Source organism: Aythya marila (assembly GCF_965140915.1).
Source record: "Aythya marila genome assembly, chromosome: 5".
Classification (NCBI taxonomy): domain Eukaryota; kingdom Metazoa; phylum Chordata; class Aves; order Anseriformes; family Anatidae; genus Aythya; species Aythya marila.
Window position 1 is genome coordinate 63,651,093 of NC_139046.1, and position 21,939 is coordinate 63,673,031.

The window sequence follows — 21,939 nt, forward strand, 5'->3', positions numbered from 1 at the left end:
TACTGAAAACACTCCTGCAGGGTACACAAGAACAGCATAAATTAATTTAGAACGTCTGTAAAACCGTAGGATCTTTCCTATTATGTAGCAGAAACACTAATGTGCTCTGTGCTTACATGTATGTAAAGATCCAACTTAACTATCTTGTGGATTTTTCAAGGGAATGAATCTCAAAGAAAGTTATCCAGACCAAACATGTCCACTTTTCATAAATGCAACCAACCGCTAAAGAAATAAACAAAGCGGTGTATGCAAAATGAATATAAATCTTGACACTGTGATATCATATATTTCTCAGTTACTGAGAAAATACTAACATCCTCATCCTCTAGCCCAAATTAAATCATGAACTCTCACACATTAAGATCAGTAATGGAAAAGCAATTTGCAAATTTTCAACTAACTACTGGGTGGCAGGCCAGCACCTGCCAACTGGAGTTAGCATCAGAGCCAGCGTATGCTATACAGTATAAATCAATTATGTATTCTGAAACATATCCTTCCTTGAAAGTTACATGAAAACTAGTCTAGGCATACCACTGTGGGTTTATGGTTTCTCTGTAATACAACTTTAAAGATTATCTATTTCAATGGATGACATTATTTAAAATTTATATTAGATATGTACTGTTTATTCCTTTGTCTTACTAAAACATCACAGATGTCAGACTGTCACTGATCTGGACATCACTGCATTGAATCAAAGAGAATGACTGGATGCAAATCCCACTGACAGTAACAGTAAAATTCTTAGGAGGTGCTGAGTACTGAAAGCAATGCAAGATCTGAATACTTAAGCTCCCCAAAAACAAAAACCCACCAGGTTTTTGGGGAAGATTTTCAAAACACTACTTTTGTGATAAAGCAGCTATTTCCTAAGAGTCAGCTATATTCATAAGCTATTTTATTTTCTATACATTTTTTTCTCTGCAAAAACAAACATATTTTTCATTATTTTATTTATTTATTTTCTGATATTGCACCTTCTTCCTTTTTTTCCTTCTCCTCCTAAAATGCCTAGGCCAGAGATTTCAAAAACAAAATGAGACGGCATTGTATAAGAGCTAGCATGGATGTCACATTTATTAGTAATTGGTGCAGTAATCTACAGTAAAGCTTGCTTATTTGCATTTCAAAATTAGAACTTGAAATTTGGCAAGGATGAGAAATCTTTTCGACTTTCCTTTTTTTCCTGTAATTTGTAAGAATTGAAGACATGCAAGTTTAACTTTCTTCATTATTCTGAATAGTATTTATGACATTAAGTACATGCTGAAAGTATATGATATGATAGTATTTCACTATTGGGTAACTCTATAAAGAAACTAGTATTTCTGCTTTAACTACGTATTGTTACCTTGACCTCCAAAATAACTCTGTCAGTGCTACAACAGTGTAACCTATGTCCTACAGCTCAGTATCACAAGCTGTTTTAGACAAATAGCATACACAAATTCAAAAGAAGAGCAGATACTTTCAGGTTCATTGAATGCTTATTTCCAGTGCATGTGGCATCTGCCTCAGCAATTCCCTAAAGTACCAATTGCCAAAAGCCCTAAGAATATTCCAGGGAAATTATCACTTAATAGATTTTTTTCTTTCCTCCATAAGCACTGACTGCTGTCAGAGACAGTGCAATAGACTAGAAAAACCTTAGTCTGATTAGCTGTGTTTTCATTATAAAACACATACATCATACAGTGTATTGCGTGCGCATTACACAAGGCATATATTATCCTATACATTGACAATTTCAGAAGCAAGTAATTTTTATTTTTTATTTTTTTGAAAAAAGGTAAAAAGTTAAAAGAAAAAAATTTATTATAGTACAGATTATGCCAAAGGTGCTAACCCTTGCAGCTTTTTGCAGCGTTTTACAAGAAGCTTGATCTGCTTCTGCTTGGTAATCAATGCGCATGGTTGTTTGTCTTGGTTTCTGACACTGAGTCGGACATGCAAAAACTGTAGCTGAAGTCCCAGAACTGTATTTTCATCAACAGAAGATTTGGACAGAGAAATGCAAGACTCTTTATTTTTTTATGCAACACTTGTAATGCACAAACTAAATACACATAAAGCATTAGTTTTAAATATTTAGATGGACTCATTTCAGGGGAAAAAAAAAAAAAAAAAAGGAAAAAAAAATAACAACTATATAAAAAAACAAAACAAACAAACAAAAAAACACACAACTAATCTTGTGTACTGGCCCAAAAGAGGCAAAATAAAAAGGCAAACACTTTCAATTTGTCTTGGAAGGGATATCAGTGTGCTTTGTTACAGTAGTGAGGTAATATTTAGCTGTATTTGTGTTACTCTGTACTTTATTGAGATGGAACTTATTAACTATTCATAACAGAGAAGAATTCATTGACAAGAGTCTTACTACCCAAGCAGAGCATTACATGATCTCCTGCCAGCTTTGAATAAGACATCCTTTTGAATTTCTGCACTGTACTTTCTTAGTGAGGCTGTGCCAGAAGGTCAAAGCATGACAGGTATTAAAGAGGTAATTAATATAATGTTTGATTGTGCCTTACATTCTTTATAAGGGCATGTCAGAAAAAGAGGCCAGCTATAATCAGCAATGAGGAACTAATCTGTAGTATGTGCTGTGGTGTTTCAGATCAACATGGATTACATTAATCTGTGTGACCTGCCTGCAGTTGACTCTTACCATGTGACACAGAAAATAGAGCTGCAAGTTGCCAAAATATGTCTTCCAACTCCTGCAGATTAATGCTTTCACAGAAGGGGATGGGGAGAGGCACTCAGCACAACTTATCACCTATTCAGAAGTGGAACTGACAGCATAAATAAGATCAATTTCCAAGTAAAGTACATCTTACTGAATTTACGCGTCACTTGGGTATGCTTGCATACAAATGCAAGCCAACAATGACTTGCTTTTATGTCCTTCTCTGTACAACGTTCCTTGGTTCTAACGACAAGTTTTGTAACAGCCATTTAAAGGTGAAAATGTAAAATTGCTTGATTTCAAAGGGAACTCTCACTTCCTTGTTGAGTAGAGGCTCACTGAAGGACTTTCCTGAATAAATTTTGTTCTGAAAATCCCAAGGCCATTGCTGAATGAATAGTAAGCACCTTTCAGAGGTGGTATGTCAGCAAACCCTTCCTGTTTCCATGCACAGAGAAACATACACAGCCAAAGCTGCCAGGGTGGAAACCATACAAACAAGTGTGCTATTTGGTATGTATAAACAGTTTTACTATTAAGTACCATTAAAAACAGCCATAAAAGCAGCTTTTATTGCAGCAATCTGTTTCAATTCCCAATGTAAGCTTGGTTTATACCTAAAATGTTTTATTGCTCGTAGGCAAACGAGATGACTATCAGCTTCTTGGTGGAACTCCACACACCAAACTCTCTACAATCCAGGAACCTTATTACATGCAGCTTCATGTCGCAGTAGGAGATTATGAGTAATTTTTAGCTTTCATTTTTAGTACTCAACAACCCCCATCTGAAACAGGTCCAACCATACAATATTTTTCCATATTCAGTCTTCCCTAGGATCCAAAATCCTTGGACCCCATGCTCCAGCTGGGATCTATTTTTAGGGCAGATGAGATTTGTTCCAAAAGTCACAATATGCAAAGAGACCTTGAGCTAACATTTACTATATTTAGTATTATTTCACTGCAAACCATATAGTTAAGGAACATGCTTGGTATTGGACCACTTCTGTGGACAATGCACAATTGCTTCCTATACAAGGACTTGACATTTATCAGACATCTGTACTGGATCTGGCAAAAAAAAAAAAAAAATTGATTTCTACATTTTTCCACTGTATTAAGCCTTAATACAGCAGGAATACAATAATTGCATTTATTTGTGAGAACAGATACCTGATGAACCACTAGGGTCAAAATTCATGCTAATTGCATCCAGGTTCAAACCTACAATTTCCATACTTTCCAGCATAAGAGCATAGTAGAAACTTTCCTGCTAGCCTTGTTTCTCATAGTTATAATTTTCAAAATTCATTCTTTATCTCTTGGTGCAGAAGAAGCCAGGAAGTTTTTTGTGCATGTGTGAAAAATGATCACAAAAGGCAAGCAGAGGGAAAACTCATCTGACAGCTTCCAAAGTGCACAAACACTTTCATTCCATTAGAAATTGCAAAAAACAAAGTTTCTCATGGTGTTGCCATAGGTTGTAAGACATTTACATATGCCCATAGGTATACCAAGATATATCCATAATTCCAATGAAGGTGCCATGGTTTGGAAGGTCCCAAGAATGTATTAAATAAACTGTATTATTTAAGAGTTTCTCACATTAAAACATATGAAAAGGGCCATTACTATCCAACACACCTTCTCTGCACAAGCACACTAAGAGACGACCAGTTTCTTTTAATTCTCTAAACTGGGATTTCTCAGGGAAAAAAAAATAAAAAGGCTATTTCTTTGAAATATATGACTGATTTTAATGTGTGCCTTGATTCCTAGCTGTAAAGCAGAATAATTCCACCTAATTCTGTAGAACTACATGGATGAGAGCCTTGTGAGAACTTTTTCTGTCTAAGTAGTAGAATAAATTGCGGGGTACCACAGCATACAGGTGTTATAGGTATTTATTCAAAATGGGCTTGATAACTGATTCTTGTTTGGTAAATTCACAAGGTGAGTAGCACACCCAACAAAAATATGTATATATTCATATGTTTATAGATAAATGTTTATGCTATACACAAAACCTATATGAGAATAGTAGGATATACTGGATAAAATTAATTAGAGGCTGATTAGATTTTTATCTTTATGTATGCAAGTTAAGGATTTTTTTGTATCATTCATTTTACTAAAGTCACTTGGATTTAACAAAGCTGTTGCTAGAAGAGTTAGATATACCCATTTCTCACCTGCTGCAGAAAAATCAGATAAATCAGACTCACACATTAAAAAAAAAAAAAAAAAAAAAAAAGTACACATGCAATAAATCCCTTTGCTTCCAAGAAAATGTCCTGGGCCATCTGTTCAGAACACTGTTTTTCATCTAGAAAAGAAGTAGCGAATAAGTTCACATCTTTTCCTGTTCAAGTCTATGTTAGTTATTCTCAAAGAGCACAAAGAAACCAAACCAAGTAGGTCTGATAAGTAGTGTTTGTTGTCCAACTACATGGTAAAAGAAATGATGCATGAATATGAAAATTGTAATGCAGCTATGGATCACATATTACACTTCCAATTAAGGTTTTATTTAGTTAAGCACTTACACATTTTAATAAAACATTTTGCAAAATTTTAATTAAAAGATTTCCAGATTTCTTAGATTTTCTGTCTTCTCCATAAAAATGCATTGTATTTCTATTGTACTTTTTTCATACATTTTGCTCCCATAGATTGTGCTCAAGAGCTATACTTAATTCTGATTCTGAATTCTTTGCAAACTATAAACATACCACATGGAGTTTGCTCTTTTTTTAATTAGAGACATTTGCAATTCAAGATTCTAAAATTAAAAACCATAATGAATTTACATTATTAACACATTCATTTTTTAATAATTCTATTTCAGGAAGACAGGATTGATTCCATCTACATAAATATATCTAGTACGAATTGAAAAGCAACTTTAAAGCTGAAACTCTCTCTGTAATTTAAGTAAAACCTAAGCAAATTCCTACTGCAAATTTCAGCATAGCAGTTTCATCTGGCAATGCTCACCTTCCTGGTATTTATTAAGAATGTTCAGCTATGGTACAGTAAAATTGTTCATGGCATGTGCTTATACTAACAACAATCATTTTAAAAATACCTCATCTCTGAATTGACTTCTATTCATTTTTATTTCTTTCTAAAATAATTTTCACTCTGACTTGGAATTCTGACTCTTAAATTGACCAACTACCTTTGGAATTGAAACAGCTTTGAGGGCAGGTGTGTGTGGGGTGCAATGCAATTATAATATTTATTCTTGGATGCAGCAGACATGTAGAATGCTGTTTTGGTAGATGATTCTGAGATCCACCAGGAATGATACTCAGCACAAAACATGTGGCTTGAGATAACATTTCAGGCAAAGAAAAACAAACAAACAAAAGGAAAAGGGACTAAACAGTAGACCTGACAATTCCAATCATGCTGAAGTACTGCTTACTGCATTTCCTTCTTCTAGAACCAAAAAAAAACACTCTTGAAATAAATCGACACTTCATGGACTGCTTTAAAATTATTACTACTCTGACAAAAGACACGTATAAAAACATGTATTTTCTTATGACATTAGCAGTTTATAATCTGTTAAGATGCATACTCAATAAGCAAACCTCTTTAAAGTCAGATGTCTCTGTAACACTACCAGAACAGGAGGTAACCCAATAAGATACTCTATTACACCAAAAAGCTAGCTGGTAACAATCCCTTCAAACTTTCCCAAGATATCAGTTTAGAGATTCAAAATTAATGGAGTTACATAGCTCAAATTTATTAATGCCTTATAAAAACTCATGTCAAACTCAAGGTATACTCTCAAGGTATAAAAGTCACTAGACTAATAGAGTAAGGCCTCAGTCTTACAATGCCATTAATTAAATGTGGTTGCAGTATCAGGTTAGTAACTCTGCTGATTGGCTTTAAGTGTAGTCATGTGCTGTCATTTAATTGTGCCTGAGAAGACTGAATGATATGCACTAAGCCCATTAGAAAGTATCTGTAGTATTAGCTAAAATACAAGACTAACTATAGTAAAAATGCCATATTATTGTATTTCAGGGGCAATTTTTTTACGTGAAAGAAAACAATTCAAATTGCTTTGTTTTCCATTCCTTGGGCATTTCACAATTTCAGCATTTACAACCACATCATTTCCTTCAACAAGGCCTAATGTCGCTCTTGAAGCTCTTCAGGAAATTTTCTGAGGTTTTATTCACCAAAAACACAAGGGATTTGAGACATAGCATAAATATTCCAACAGTTTTGCATTTCCTATTAAACAACAATATAGTTCTATGCCATCCAAAGCAAGAATAACAGAGTATGTATTCTCATCAAAATGGAGAATCTTTTTTTTTTTTTAAATGACATCCTTGCTTTATTAATTTCACTATAATCCATAAAACAGGTCTAACCGTTTCCTGTCACAGCAGTGACCTACATTTTCATGCTTTTAAATTTGCCTTTTACTCTGTATTTCTCAAACACAGCCTAAAGACTACGTTTGTTAAAAAAGCAGGAATACTTTGTTGGCTAAGTCCATTTGTGAATGGCAGTCAAAGAGGAGTGCTAAATTACTTGGAAAAAAAATCAAAGATGTTGTTGTCCATGGGCTAATTAATCCAGCTTCCCAAGAAGCTCATTCTTTGATCAAATTCATGTGCATTTACGGGGTGTCAAACCCTATCCTGATCTAACCCCCAAAGCATAATTAAATACAACATACAAGATCCAAGGAAAAGAATAGTCCTCTCCCTACTATTTTGCCATGTATTAAGGTATTAAGATTTTGAAGGTCTTTTCCAACCTAAACGATTCTATGATTCTAAGACTAATAGCTTGATACTATCAGCAGCATTGTAGCTGTTACAGAACCAATACCACATTTCATAAGTCAGAAACTGTGTACACGTAGTGCAAGAGATGGAGTCCAGAGCTGGGAGGTACGCAGCTGTGAGACCACCTACTTATCACCACCTCCGACAGTGTTGCTTCATTTCTGTGATGAGCAATGACCAGGCTCTGGGCATTCTTTGTGCCTTGTCCCAATTCAGTTGAATTGTGGCCACTTTGCAAGGTTAGCCTTTCCTCCATGCAATATTACATGGGCCATGTTACTTGGCACATAATTAGTCACTTCCAGCTAAATACATGTACTTCATATCTCAATAGACTAAGGATGGGCCAAAGGCCAGCTGCACAGATTGCTGGTGCTATACTCAAGGTGAGGGAGGAAATGGAGGTCTCTCACTTTACACAGGGGACTAAGAATTATAAAATGGTAATAATAATTAAAAAAAAAAAAAAAAATACTTGCAGCTTTTCTTTTGTAAAATGACTTTTAAAAAAATCATGAGATAGATTTGGGCCACTTTCTCTAGTTATTACTTTCTTCCTCAGAAGCACTACTATACGATCCAAATAGAACAGTAATAATTCAAACAATAGCTTTAAGTCTCCTGCTTCCAACAAGGATGATAACAAAATAAACCTACACTTGAAAAGCAGTCAGGCACAGTAGAAATGGGACATGTCAGACGCATATCCAAGAACTTGCACAGTTTGGCTCTCTACAAAGCTGCTGCCCAAATACACCAACGGTACAGACCCCCAAAACTGAGAACTCCTTCCTCTTGCCTTTGTGCTTTTTAGAATATGATTTAACTTCTGTAATAATGCCCTCACTTAGCTATGAAACATCATTAATGAAGGCAGTTAGTGCAACAACACCCACAGAAACACCATTAAAGCGGATCAATGCCTGGAACATAAAGTCAACATTACAACTGCAGTGTGTTGGTCTTAGTTTTTTTGCTAAACATTTTTCAAGTGTTTGAAAAATTATTTAGTTAACTGAAGAAAGAGTCCACTATCGTTTTTTATTTACTTCACCCATTAGAACACAAAGTTCTAACTACACGGTACTATTTTGTGCCTTTCTTGCGTATCTATGAGAGGTTCCACGCCTGAAATGACATATTTTAGCTTATTTTCTATTTCTGGCATGTGTATGTTAAATAACTTATTCACCATCAGTGCCAACATGCTGACATAACAGAATTTCCTTTTGTGTTAAACACAGTACTTTGTCCCTTATGTTTATGCAATTAAGCAAGTTTTTTGTTTAGAGTGTTTGTTCCTTCCTATTTCTCACATAAATCTATTTTAAAAGTTACCCAGCACAGCAATTTTATTTTAGTTGATGGTACTCAAATAGAGATCACCAGACATTAAGAAGTGCCAAGTTTAGGCAAATGAAGAATAGCTAACACTAGCAGTACAGGCTGAATACCTTGAAGACTGAATAATACTTTACTCATTAAAAACTTTCCATGCATAAATACAGCCATACCTTAATTTGGGGCATTCTGGTTAAATGTAACTCCCAATTATCTTGATTAGTTCTTACTTCCATTTATGTAAAAATCATTAGTCTTAAAAATTAAATATCTATCTAAAATCAATAGTCTTCATGTATCCAGTACATTGCCAATGACATGAAACTGTACTTTGAGTTAAGCTGGACTGCTGTTTATATTTGAAGATTGTTATCAGGTAACCATCAAAGACCAGTATACCGTGAAATGAATGCGGACAAGGACTCAGCTATGCTCTTCCCCTTAAACCTGAGCCACTGTAATCGCATTACTGAGATGGAGAGACTAATTAGCTCAGCAAATGTTGTAAAAATCCTGGAAGAGTAGGTTGGCTTGTAATAACCATGACAGAGTTACTCATAAATAGGTATGCTCTGAATATAAGCTGAACTCAAAAAAATCTATGGAAATTAATGATCTGACATCCTTAAGCTGTTTTCAGATTGAAACAGCTGCTCTGTAACAGCTGAGTTGCCATCCTGGAATCACCCTGTTGCCAAGGACCTCAACAGTGCCCGTCCAACAGGAATTTTGTAGGAATTAGTTGGAATGGTAAACAGGACTTAACAGCTCTCCAGCTGCCTGACTGCCAGAAACAGGAGCTTAATTTGGCCCCTTCTTCACCCCATGGTGAGACACAGGCATTTCCTTAAGCTTCATAAGAACAGGCCCACAGAAGTCATCAACACAGCTCACAACAGCAGTGTCTACCTTTTCTGTGTTTTCCTTTTTTCTCACAGAAGTGACAATAACATCTACAGTAAAAAGCCTGGAGCTGAAATGGGACAAACAGTTTGCTTGTTATTGCAAAAATACTAAGAACAAATTAGTCTACCCAACCACTTCTAAGTTGCATGCTGGTTCTAGACTGATATAAACGGCAGATGGGAAACAGCCTCCATATGTTAACAGCATAAATCATCGCTGTAAACGGACACTGCTCTCACACACGTGTCAACTACTATTCAATATTTTAAACAAAAGCCGAAGGAGTTACTGTATCAGACAATATTTTTGCTTAATCAGCTCCAACATGCTGCCTCCAGCAATAGCAAAGAAACTTAGGCTTTGGAAGAAGAACAATTTCTGTGAAGTACCCAATCAGCCTCCAGTTGAACCACCACTCACTTGCTGAAGTCTTTCCACAAACAGAGCCTCATTCCACTGGGAGAACTCTGCAACTGCAACACACTGAAAGGGAAATACAGTGCAGCAACATACAGTCTTTCCTCAGTCCAGGTAGTGTGGTCCTTCTGCATGCTGTGGATGGAACAGACTAACTCCAAGAGGGCAGTGGCCAATTGTATTCCTAAGAAGCTAAAATTGCATTCAAATAAACAGTATTTAGAGAAAAACTCATGAATCAGCTCTTCTCTGACAGAACTTTTCTATTTTAATTCTGCTCAGCAAGCACTAGCTGACATGAAACATAAGCATTGCTAAACTATGAGGAAAATTATCAGTACCCTCAATACCTGTGGAAAAGGAGATATGACTTTCTAAAATTTATTTTCTTTTCATATAAGGAATTAATTGAAGCAAAACCTTACAAACAGTATTCATTATTAAGTATTATTAAGTATTCATTAGCTTTCACTGAAGGTCACAGACAAGGTCAAAACTTACATTTTTATTTATTAGACCAACAAATTTTAAGTGTCTGTTATATATTAGGTTATGGCTAATCTCCTTCCTCAAGTTGTATAGATCAAGAGGCCTTTGAGGTCTAACCTCTGGAACACAATTCTCCATTATACAGAAAAACAAGCAAGTAACAATCAACTGCTTTAACCTGTAACTGATGTAATGTATGAATCTGACTGGCATTGCCCTTTGGTCCTAATAAGATTAACACTACTCAGTGCACATGGTAGCATAAGCTGACTGGCTGAACTAACCAGTGGGGTCTTTTCACTTAATCAGCTTCACCTGGCCTAGGACATGGCAAATAATACTACAACTTTGCCCATGCAGCACATATGTTATTATTCAAATAGTGGGCCCTGGCAGGAAAGCAGCCATTTAACAGTATTGGGAAGCCTTATTTGATGCAGGCCATATACCAAACACCAGGAGAGATCCGAGACACAGAAATATTCACAAAAATATTTTGTTCCTACTGATTAAGTAATAATGTAAAAACCACCCATCAAATATGAATTAAGGCCTGCTGCAATTAAGAGGATGATATATTTAGCTAGTGAATAATAATTTCATTCTTCCAGCTATGCCCAGACAGATGCTGCTGGCTGTACCTTACAAAGCTGAATTAATCAATTAGACATAATTATTCCAGATTCTAGTACCCCGACTGAAGATACAGATCTCAAGTGATTCCCAATAGCTCACCAGTTTACCTTGCTCTTGTGCTTTATGATGCACGCACACCCTATGTGTGAGTGTTTGGGTATCTTAGGAAAAGTTTCTCTTGCACATACTGGCTGCAGGAAGCTGGCTTTTACTCATGGATGGCAGATGGCATCATCAAAGTGGCACAGCTGGCCTGTAAGTAACTCCTACAGTAAATGAATTACTGCTAATGGGAGTCAGTCTGTACCAAGAAACAAAAACAACGGAATCCAAAGGAACGAGAATGGAAATCGGGCAAGCAGCGGGGAGGACTGGACTACCTTGCTCTCTCTCTTGCACATCCCTGGTACATCTGCCAAATGGTGAGTGATCACAGGCTGAGAAGATGCTCATACTACCAGCTGGAAGACACAGGGTGTTCAGTAACTTTTGAGACAGCAGACTGAATGTCCTAAGCTGTCCAGTGTTGCTGTGCTTGTCTAGCAACAGAAATGACACCTGCATGAATGAGCAACTAAAGCATTGGGAACGAATGGTGAAATTATCAACTTTACCAGAGGGTTCTGACTGACTTGCACTCTCTTTCAAAGGCAGTTGGTCTTTGCAATGGGCTGGGGGCAGGCACATAAACAAATATCTCAGACAAATCCAGCAACAGATTCTCAGCATGCTAAATTAAGCCAGAAAAACCTCAGACCAACAAAGCACAACAGAGAAAAGCAAGAGTCTTCCAGCAGCTGTTTGCTTTGCTTTCTACTGAAAAAGCTATTGAAGAATTCTGTGTGCTGCCAAGGTGGGAGTCCTGTGTCTCATCATTCATTTGTAATTTCCTAAGCATGTATTAATATGGATTTTCAATGCCAGAACAGTTGCAAATTTATAAACCTGAACAGATCCCAAAGAATTTCCTGTCCTATGCACAAATCCATTTCTCACTACTTTGTCAAAGTTAAAATCACTTAAGAAATGTTTCTCTACTTCTACATGACCTCTTTATATTGTTCATGCTCTGAATAAACATGCATTTACTTTGTTTTCATCTATATCTAGAAAAAAGGCTGCAGAGTAGTGTGGTTTTAAATACAACTGTGTGCTGACTGAAGAGAAAACAATGTTAAGTGGTTCATCTGTTTTAGGATTATAGATTTTCATTTGCTTACAGAAAAAGCTATTTTTGCATGGAAGAGGGCTGAAGGTCTACTTTGGCAGGTGTTAAGTAGAACTTCTCCAAACTTCATGGCTGTAACAGAGACACAACTCTGCCTAACCATCTGAAATTTGGTTGCAGTGATATTTAATGACCTTGTACATAGGATTGTGACAGATTTAAGCTGATAAAAGTGGACTGTTGGCTGTAAGATTTTAAAAAAAAATCTTTTTGGTTATCTAACTCATTACTTAGAAATACTGTAGTAGGTGGGCTTGACAGTGCTAGGTTAACAATTGGACTAGATGATCTTTGCGGTGTTTTGCAACCTCAATGATTCTGCGATTCTATGCCTACAGGAAATACTGCATGTTTACCTAGTAGGAAAAAACAGACACACTTAACATTCTTAATTACAAACACTATGTCAGCAGTCTAAGAACAAACTATTCATTCTATTCTATCATTTTCAAAATCCCTCTGCATTTAAAAGAACAACAAAAATGATCTCTGTAGGAGATCCTATCCAATGAAAACAACTCTTTCTCCAACCCTCAGACCTGTAGGGATGGCAGTTGTTTGTTTTTGCTATTAATGCATCTGATTTAAATTTGAATTTTCAAGTTACACCATTAGTTACAATACATCAAGTTACACTACATTCATTAGCTACTTCAGAACATACTCTAACTATTTTAACACTGCTCTTGCATTGCAATTTCATGCAAATGACAATATTTTCAAACATTAACTTGGCCATAATCCTGAAAATGCATTCAATTCTTGGCACGCCTTAAGGATACTGGATTCTAAAACTTCTCCATTATGAAATTACGAAGTCTTAAACTTGACAAATTAGCCCTTTTGAAGATGAACTGCCCTTTTAACTCCAGGAATAACATAGCTTTTCCTAAGTTAAACTATAGTACATATATCCTTATTGATTATAATACTACGTCCTTCAAAAAAAATGAATCACTGAAGACTTTTAACTAGACTTTTCAAGAAATTAACTGTGGTCTTTTTGTAAAGCTCCACAATCATAATTGCCAAAAGCTTCAAAATGAAAAATCTTAATATAGTCAAGAACATCTTCTAATTGAGTATGCATTTAAAAAAGAAAATCAACTTTTCTATCTTATAAAATACTTGAAAATAAAAATTGTGTAGAACTTGACCTAAGGGAATTATATCTTGAGATGTTTCCCACACAAGCCAATTGAATAGACAGAAATCGACCTAATAGAGAAAGTGGATAGGGAGAAAACTTACAGAAAAAGAATCAGAAATTGTTCGAACTCCTCCCTCCCACTACTCATCTCACAGAAAGGAACTGGGATTCAGTAAAGATATAAAACTATTTATAATACAGTGTCACAAACTAACATAAACCCAGACTTACTTTGTCAATGTTGTAAGTTAATATAAATAGTTACTACTACAGCTGAGATCAGAATCTGTCCCCTACGTGACAAGGAATCTAAGCAAGGATTCAGCACTTACCAGTGCTAAAAAAAGAAGAAGTGCTTCCTGGCTTTGTTCTCCCCAGCTGCTTGATGGAGTATGGGTAATCCATCAGTCTAGACTGGTGGAGGTCACAGTTTAGAAACAGATTCTTAGGAAAAGTCAAGGACACCCTTGAAAAACACTGAAGATGTGAAGCATCTGGCTTCTTATCAACCCTGCCTGAGACAACAAACGTTGACCATTCTCCCTCTGCAGGAACAAGAGACTGCTTCAGTCTCTTGATGAGATAGAGTGAATTCCCCAAGACCAACTCCATACATACGGCAAATATCCTTGAAATCTTGCACTCTTTTTTTTCCTTCGTGTAGAGTATATTTTTATGTGCCTTTCCCCTTCTTTACATCAAAAAACATTAAACACATTATTCACTTCATAATGTTCAAACAAGAGTAAGAACAGATCAAAAAAACAAGTGCAGTAATTCAAAAGTCTGACGTTCATTTCATATGCCAGTGGGTCAGCAAATGCCCTTAGCCTAGTGCTGCAAAGCACAAGCATCAGACACTGCACTACTGAAAATAAGGTACAAACTATGAATTCTTGAAGGAGCAGAGGTACATAACACTCTTGCACTTAGTGCCACACTGCTCTCTCAGACACAAAATTGGGACAAACCTGCAGAAAGGTTAGCGCAGCAAAATTCGCCATGATCTATGTGAGAATTGTGGCCCATTCTAAGCACTTTAATGAACCAAAAGGACTACATCAAGAGTCCAAAGGGAACTGCTTTCTCTTCATTTTCCAGAACCAGCAGCCTGAGCAAGAAACCCAGTGGGAGTCCTTTTCTTGAAAAACACAAAAGGCCTAGAAAGTGAGAATGGCTGAAGCGCTCAACTACATATAACACTATGCTTTGGTATCCTCTTGTACATCTCACAGGAAGCTGTTGTGCCTCAAAAGACACTCCTATGGCTGCCCTGGATACATGTTATTTCAGCAATGGATTTGTGTACATTCTTCTACAATTCCCTAAGCTCCAGGGAGAGGACATTTACTTTCCAGCTACAAAGAGAATGGAAAAAAATATCCTGTATGAAATTAAAAGTTTGAAATGATCAGATATATGGTTAATGATCCTTACATTCCAATTTCTTTTTCTGCACAAAAAAAAATTATTTGCTTAGAAATAGCACAAATTAAATTATTTTCTTTTGCCAAGCTTACATAGCATCTCTATGAGAAATGATGGATAGCTGTGACTTCAGACATCTGAATTGTTTACAAGTAAGAGCAGTTGTCTCAGCTTTCCCAGTCTTCCAAAGGTGCTTGACATATTAGTTGCCTGAATAACCTTCTCCTTAAAAGAGAGGAAACAAAAGATTCTACTTCAGATAGTGAGATTCATTGGGTAAGACGAAAGCTGAGAGAACTCTGAGCATGTGGGGAAGAGGAAAAGGAGCATGGAACATCAAGTGGTAAACACAGGCCATGAGCACACAAGGTGGTGGTTGAGAGAAATGTGAGATATAAATCATTATATTGCAGGAAGGAACATGAGGGCACACAGGGGAAAAAGAACTTGGAGACGACCTCAAACATTGGCTTCAGGAAAATCTTCTGCAACTGTAACTCCCTGCATCTAATTCTATGACAAGTACGTGCTACCTTTACCCTGTGTCACAGCCTGCCCCATGTCATGGCCTGTGGACAAAGGCACCAAGTATTCTGACTTCAAGAATGACAAGAGCAGGGCCCTTCAGCTAATTTACTAAGTCATGGTCTTCTCATTTATTCAAAGCTCTCCATTTTATTTCAAATTTTAATTACATTTCAAAGGCAACTTTAAGTGCACAATGGTTTATTTGTACACATATTTTATTGGATTATTATTATGTTTTTACAACACCACTTGTGGGGTGAGGTTAAAGAGATTGTATTGTATCAAGGAATTTCCAGTTTGCAAGTCTGAACTTCTACTGTCTCTGATGAGAAAAGTCTTTTTGCAGTCAGAACTTCTATGGGTCACCTCATCAGAAAACCAAAAATTTGGTTAACGTAACCTTTACCACATGCTTCTATAAAAATGTTTCCAGCTCCTTACAAACTAAGAGCTATTACCAACTAAATTTACAGATTAAGAAGCTGGGAATGGTAGTGGGGCAGAAATGGGAAGTGGCTTGTGCAGTCCTGCAGTAAAAGTAAGGCATGACTGGTTTCCATTTCTCTACTCCAAACCCAAGAAAAGTCTGTCTCAATTTCCTCAGCCTTATGTTTTAGAAATTTTATCAAAAAGCCAGTGAAAAGAGCTGTTCATCTGTTTCTAGGTAAAATGATCGGGAACTAGGAAATAGTGTTTCAGATGTATTATCAACGGCTGCTGCTGCCCTTGAAGGGACTAACATGCACTTTCAAGTTCTTGGATTCCACGAGGAAAAAAATGCAGAAATAATTAACAGTCCAGCGTAATTTTATTGGATTAAGAAAAAAAAAAAAAAAAAAAGATGCATAGCTGGATGCCATGCATCTCAAAAAAAAACAACAACAAAAAATACTATCTTCTGTAATTTACTTAAAGCTTTTTGTCTGTATAAGCTATTTACTTTTAAAGACTGTTATGACCTACAAAAGTAACAGCACTAGAACCACTCTAATGACTACGTAAACTTCACCACAGGTAACAACAGTTCACTCAGCTTCTTTCATTGCAAGGAAAGCAAAGCAGTGCCTTGAATTTATGGTGTTTTACCATTTAACTCATTTGGAACAATGCAACCTATGTTCTTATATTGACTTGAGAACCCTTCTACCTGCAAAACACCATACTTCAATTTCATGCACATAGGAATTCTCTAAAAGTCACTTATATTTACACAGTAAGTCCTCAATGCGACCCTAACCATTAAGTTATGCCTCCTGCATAACAGCTCTCTAGTTTCACCCAGGTTTGCACTGTCCCCACTAACTTGCAACATATTTTAAACTATCTTTCCAAAGCTTAACCCAGAGCAGCTTTTAGGCTGTACATTGTGCATTGAACTTACACTTTCAACTAGAGTAGTATTTACTTAAAGGCAAAAAGCATTGAGGACTGGAATTAAATTAAAACAAAAATGATTCCTGTCATTTACTTTGATCATTAAAAATCGGTCTCTAATATGAATTTACCTAGTCTAAGCTTCAAATCTTTGCATCTTGCTATGCTTTTCGTCTAATGAACGCACCATTACCTCTCACTCTGGTGAAGGACGATAAGGTCATCCTTTAACCCATTTTTTAGCAAACAAATAGGCAGCACTCCAAGTCTCTCACTTTAAGACACGTTGCTAGTCTTGGTACCCAGGTCTTTGGTAATCTGTTACATTAACACAGCAAAAATCAACCTTGTTATTACAGCTTCACCCTGAAGAAAAACACTTCATAAACAATACCTTGCACAGCAAGTATCTGGTCATTCTTATTCCACAGACCTGACAGTATGTATGAAGAGAAAATAAGAATAGATGAAAGTCTGACTTTGATTTATTTGTCCTAGTAGCATTTCAAAGCCAATGCCAGTGTTGGAAAGAAAAGAATAAAAAAATAATTTAAAAAAATAAATAAAAAACAAGCTGAATTCTCTACTAACCAATACATCTTCAACAAAATCGTTAACTGGATTTTGATCGCTGAACATTTACTACAGGGGACATGCAAGCCAGAAATGAAGAACAACCTCACTTGCCAAATCAGATTGTTGGCATTGTACAATACTGTTGTTATAATAAACCACATTTCTTACTTCTGAACCATACAAATTTGGGTCTGGAAGTGCCTGGGACAGACGCGGGAAAAAAATGTTTGTTTTTATTCCATGTTTAAAAATCCTCAAATCTCTGTATTCACAGCATTAGACGTAACCTTTGCTGGATCCATACTGCAGATGAAATACTGGGAGATGTTGAGGCTGAGGCCTCCTAAGGTTCTGTGGTTCAAAACTGTAATTCCTAACTCAGGGTAAGCAAAGACTTTCATCGCTCTTCAGATGATTGTTCCTTGCAGGTACCATTGCAGAAAATAGGACACAAGTCACCCCTGCTTTTCAGTGTTTGCTGGTAGTGGGAAGAACTTCACATGCAGGGACAGAAACTGATGGCTGCTTCCAAATCTAAACACTTCCAAAACTTTACTGTGCCTAGCAGTTTTCACAAAAAATGCTCATTAATCAAACAATGACATATATACCTTGACAACACATTTTTGCTCCACAAAAAAGGTCTTGTGAATATTATTGAACACATTCAGGAAAAAAAGCCCTCTTTGTGTGCTTTGCATACAGACCTTCCTGCCAGCATGCCCAAAGCACACAGCACTCAGTGTACTCTACAAGCATCCTCATCAGGAGCTGTATGCAACACTACCAGCATGATAAGGCTCACTCCTTCTCCCACTGAGACATACCAGGTGTACCATTACCAGAAGTAATAAAAGTATATTAAAAAAATGCAATAGCTATTAGCCTTCAGGCCACTCTTTGGTATTTCACAGCATATTAAACAAGAAACCTCAAGATTTTTACTCACGTAGTTGATAACCAGCACACATGCAAGTTCTTTACTGGTCAAAAGATTTCCTGCAGTCAGCTGCTATGCACTTGTTATCAGAGGACTTTTCCATTAGCCATTTGCTAATTTTAATTAATGACATCAGTTTAAGAAAAGACACTTTCTCTTCCTACAGGAAGAAAAAAAATGCAGCACCTGGTAAGGTATTAACCCAGTATTTGTCATCAAGTCACAAATGTAACAACGCAGGAACAGCTAAAGGATGGAAAAACAAACAACGCTTCACCACTATTTGCTATTCTGTTTGCATGAATATGGTTATTTTCACAAAAAGTAGCTTCGCTTTCCCTATAAAACTGCCTAGCAGTGGTAATGAGACCCATCAAAATCTCTCCCTAATAATTCAAAAATATACCATTTTGCTTGCAGCATTTTCTACTCCAGATGTGAGAAATTTAAAATCAAAACCAAAGGAAGGAAAGTAAAATGTTGATTTGCTGCTGTTGATAATGCAGCCTTGGGAACAAACTGCTTCTACTCCTTCTGTTTGGCTTTGCATCTCTCTTATTTCCATGTAATTTCCTTAGCAGCAGTTTTTCTTCTTGTTTAGTAAGCAGCCACACAGCGACAACAAACTTTTCTACAGCTTCTGATGTTTCTTAAATGCCATGTTTATAAATGTAACTGCCGATAGAAATTACTCTCGCTACCTGTCCCTTCAAATGCAAGGCTGCCCTTTAAATGTTTATTCTACCTGAAGTTCATGCATCCTATGGAATTTAATGAACCCCCTGAAACTGCTTCATAAATACTATACTTTCTGCAGCATCTCTTTCCAATAGAAAGTGCCTGGGGAACCTCTATAAAGATCAGCTGTATGTAATATGAGCTATAACCACCTTCTACCCGTTTGCATGTCTTAAAATAGAGGGAGATTCTTTCCAGCAGCTGCATACAAAGTGAGGCAGTATAAAGACTAATTGAGAAGTGCCATTTGTTTCCCGTATTCAAAATAAAAACAGTAAGAATGGACAAGGGAGTTACCTTTATTTCCATTTTCCTTTTGGCAGCAACCCAGACTTGTATTCTATCAGCCTACCAGAGGCATGCATTCAAAAGGAATTCAGCAATGCCCATGATCCTATTTAAATCTCTTGCATGCAAAAAAATCAAACAAGGTGGAGACTGTACTAATTCTTCTTGGTGGGAACAACTTATAGATTGTTTAACGAATGCTGGAAAACATTCTTTAAAAATAAAAAGACAGATTTTTAATGTCTACCTCTTATACAGAGAACACTCACCAGTACAAATGAGAACAGTGACTGTAAACCACACACAAATCCACAATGGTATCATGTGTGTCAAACAGCTGGAAACAACACAGCAAATGCTCACATCCATGAGCTACATGGGTGTGTGTATGTGCATGCACTTCTCCAGGAGGGGAGAAGATGCTGTGAATTAATAATTAGACTTCAGTAAGTCTTATGAGACCTTCTATAACTATCAGAGATGCCTTCAAAGTAGAAAAATAATTCAGTATTTTAGGGGCATGTGAAGGACAGGCGGTTTCTATAGCCTCCCTACAGCTGTTGTCAGCACCATGAGCCACATGGCATGATGTTGCTCTGCTGTCAGACATCAGGGATACTAGAGCTTAAAATCTGATGCATCCTAAAAGGCTGCCCATCTTACGGTCTTCATTTTAGGATTTTATTTATTGTGTTTGGGGGTGAACTGGCAAAGAAAAGCCCTATGGGTTCTCATGAGCAAACCTTAAGAATTCTAGTCTACTCATTTGTTGCTGCCATAAATGAATTTGGTTTTAAAACTGTTTCACACAGCAACAGAAAATGAGCATCACAGACCAGATTCAGACTGTGCATAAACCTCCTCAGGTCAACTGAATTGCCCTCACTTTCCTCAGCTCTGAACCAAAAACACAGAGACAAATTTTGATTTAAGTTGTATCTGTGCAATCATATTCATGTCACCGGTTTAACATGGGAATAATCATACTAGAACTTGGTTAAGTGCATAAAAATCTCAAGATAAATTATTTCATGTAAAGAGCAAGCAAGAGGAACTGATTTTAAAGAACTGTTTTGATGATATGCATTTCAAAAGGAATAACATTATCTTCTCAGATTATTTTGTTTTTCTGTTGCAACCTTGACAGACAGCTTTCAGACGTGTGCACAATGCTCACTATGTGAATGACCCCACTGACATCAGAAACCTCAAAGACAAGTAAGCACATGATTAAGACAATGAAATGTGCTCATTAGCAGCACATCTTTTGCTTTGGAAAGCAAGATGAGAAAAAGTTAAAAGCTCTAGCACTTTGACTTAGGTTTTAACTAAATATGAGTAACTTTTCAGGTCAGTACAACTATTAAGATTGTACTGGTCTCGCTGCATATCGGAGAACTAATGATGATGTGATGCAGTTTCCCCTACATGTGCCCCGTCATCTTCTAACAAAACAGGTTTTCTGTTAGCCTCACCAGTGCAGTGTAAGTGAGGACTCTATGTCTGGGACCCTACGTGGCAAACTGAACATCTCAGCCACAGGGCTGACAATAGCATATCGAGAACACAAAACTGTCAGAAAATCAGGAAGTCAATTTCTCCCTCCCTGTAAAGTACAAAAGGAAGCAAACTCATTTGCTGAAGTCAAGATACAAATAGCCCAGAGGAAAAGGAAAGTTATACGCCCACCAGTGACAGGAATTTTTTCTGACTTTTAAAAGGCTGTTTGGTACTAGCTTAAATCCAAAGCAGGCAGTCTGTACAACTGCAGTTGGGAATCCATTGGAGCCTCTGTACAGATTATTGCTGTAATAATGACAAAGAAAATGAAAGTGTGTGTGTACGCATGCACGTGTGTTTAAAACAGGTTAAAAAAAAATGCAGACAGCTTGACTTGACATATTTAATCACTGTCTGTTTTTATGTCTATCTATGAAAGGGCAATTGAGGTTTCAATATTTAATGAGTAAACCTAGGTGCACCTTAAATTCATCAGCTGTGTGTGTACAAAGATAGCTCTTGTATGCACTGGGTACAACCTAAATCCAAGACTATTTACAATTTATTACAAAAGAGACAGAACTGAAACAGTCACACACAAACAAATAAACAAAAAACAAAGTGAGGGGCATTGCTGAGGAGCAGTTTTTAGAAATCCTTAGTAATACAATCCCAGACCTGTTGCCCTCTATACTCTGCTATCAGCTTATGACTTTCCCTGAGATCTGTTCTCTCTGTGGGCTGCTACAGGATTCTTAGTGAAAAGATGTTTTTAAAGGCATTTCAAGGAAAGGCTTGCTTGTTTCATACTAAATGCCAAAAATAACACACAAACATGGGGCACTAAATAAAATAAAAAGCCAAGTGTTATGGACCA

At 36.6% G+C, this 21,939-nt stretch overlaps 1 protein-coding gene across 7 annotated transcripts in view; it reads right to left on the reverse strand.

The window, feature by feature from the left end:
- GALNT18 (polypeptide N-acetylgalactosaminyltransferase 18) overlaps positions 1 to 21,939 on the reverse strand; it is a 345,491-nt gene that overhangs the window by 176,680 nt on the left and 146,872 nt on the right. The window lies entirely within an intron of this gene.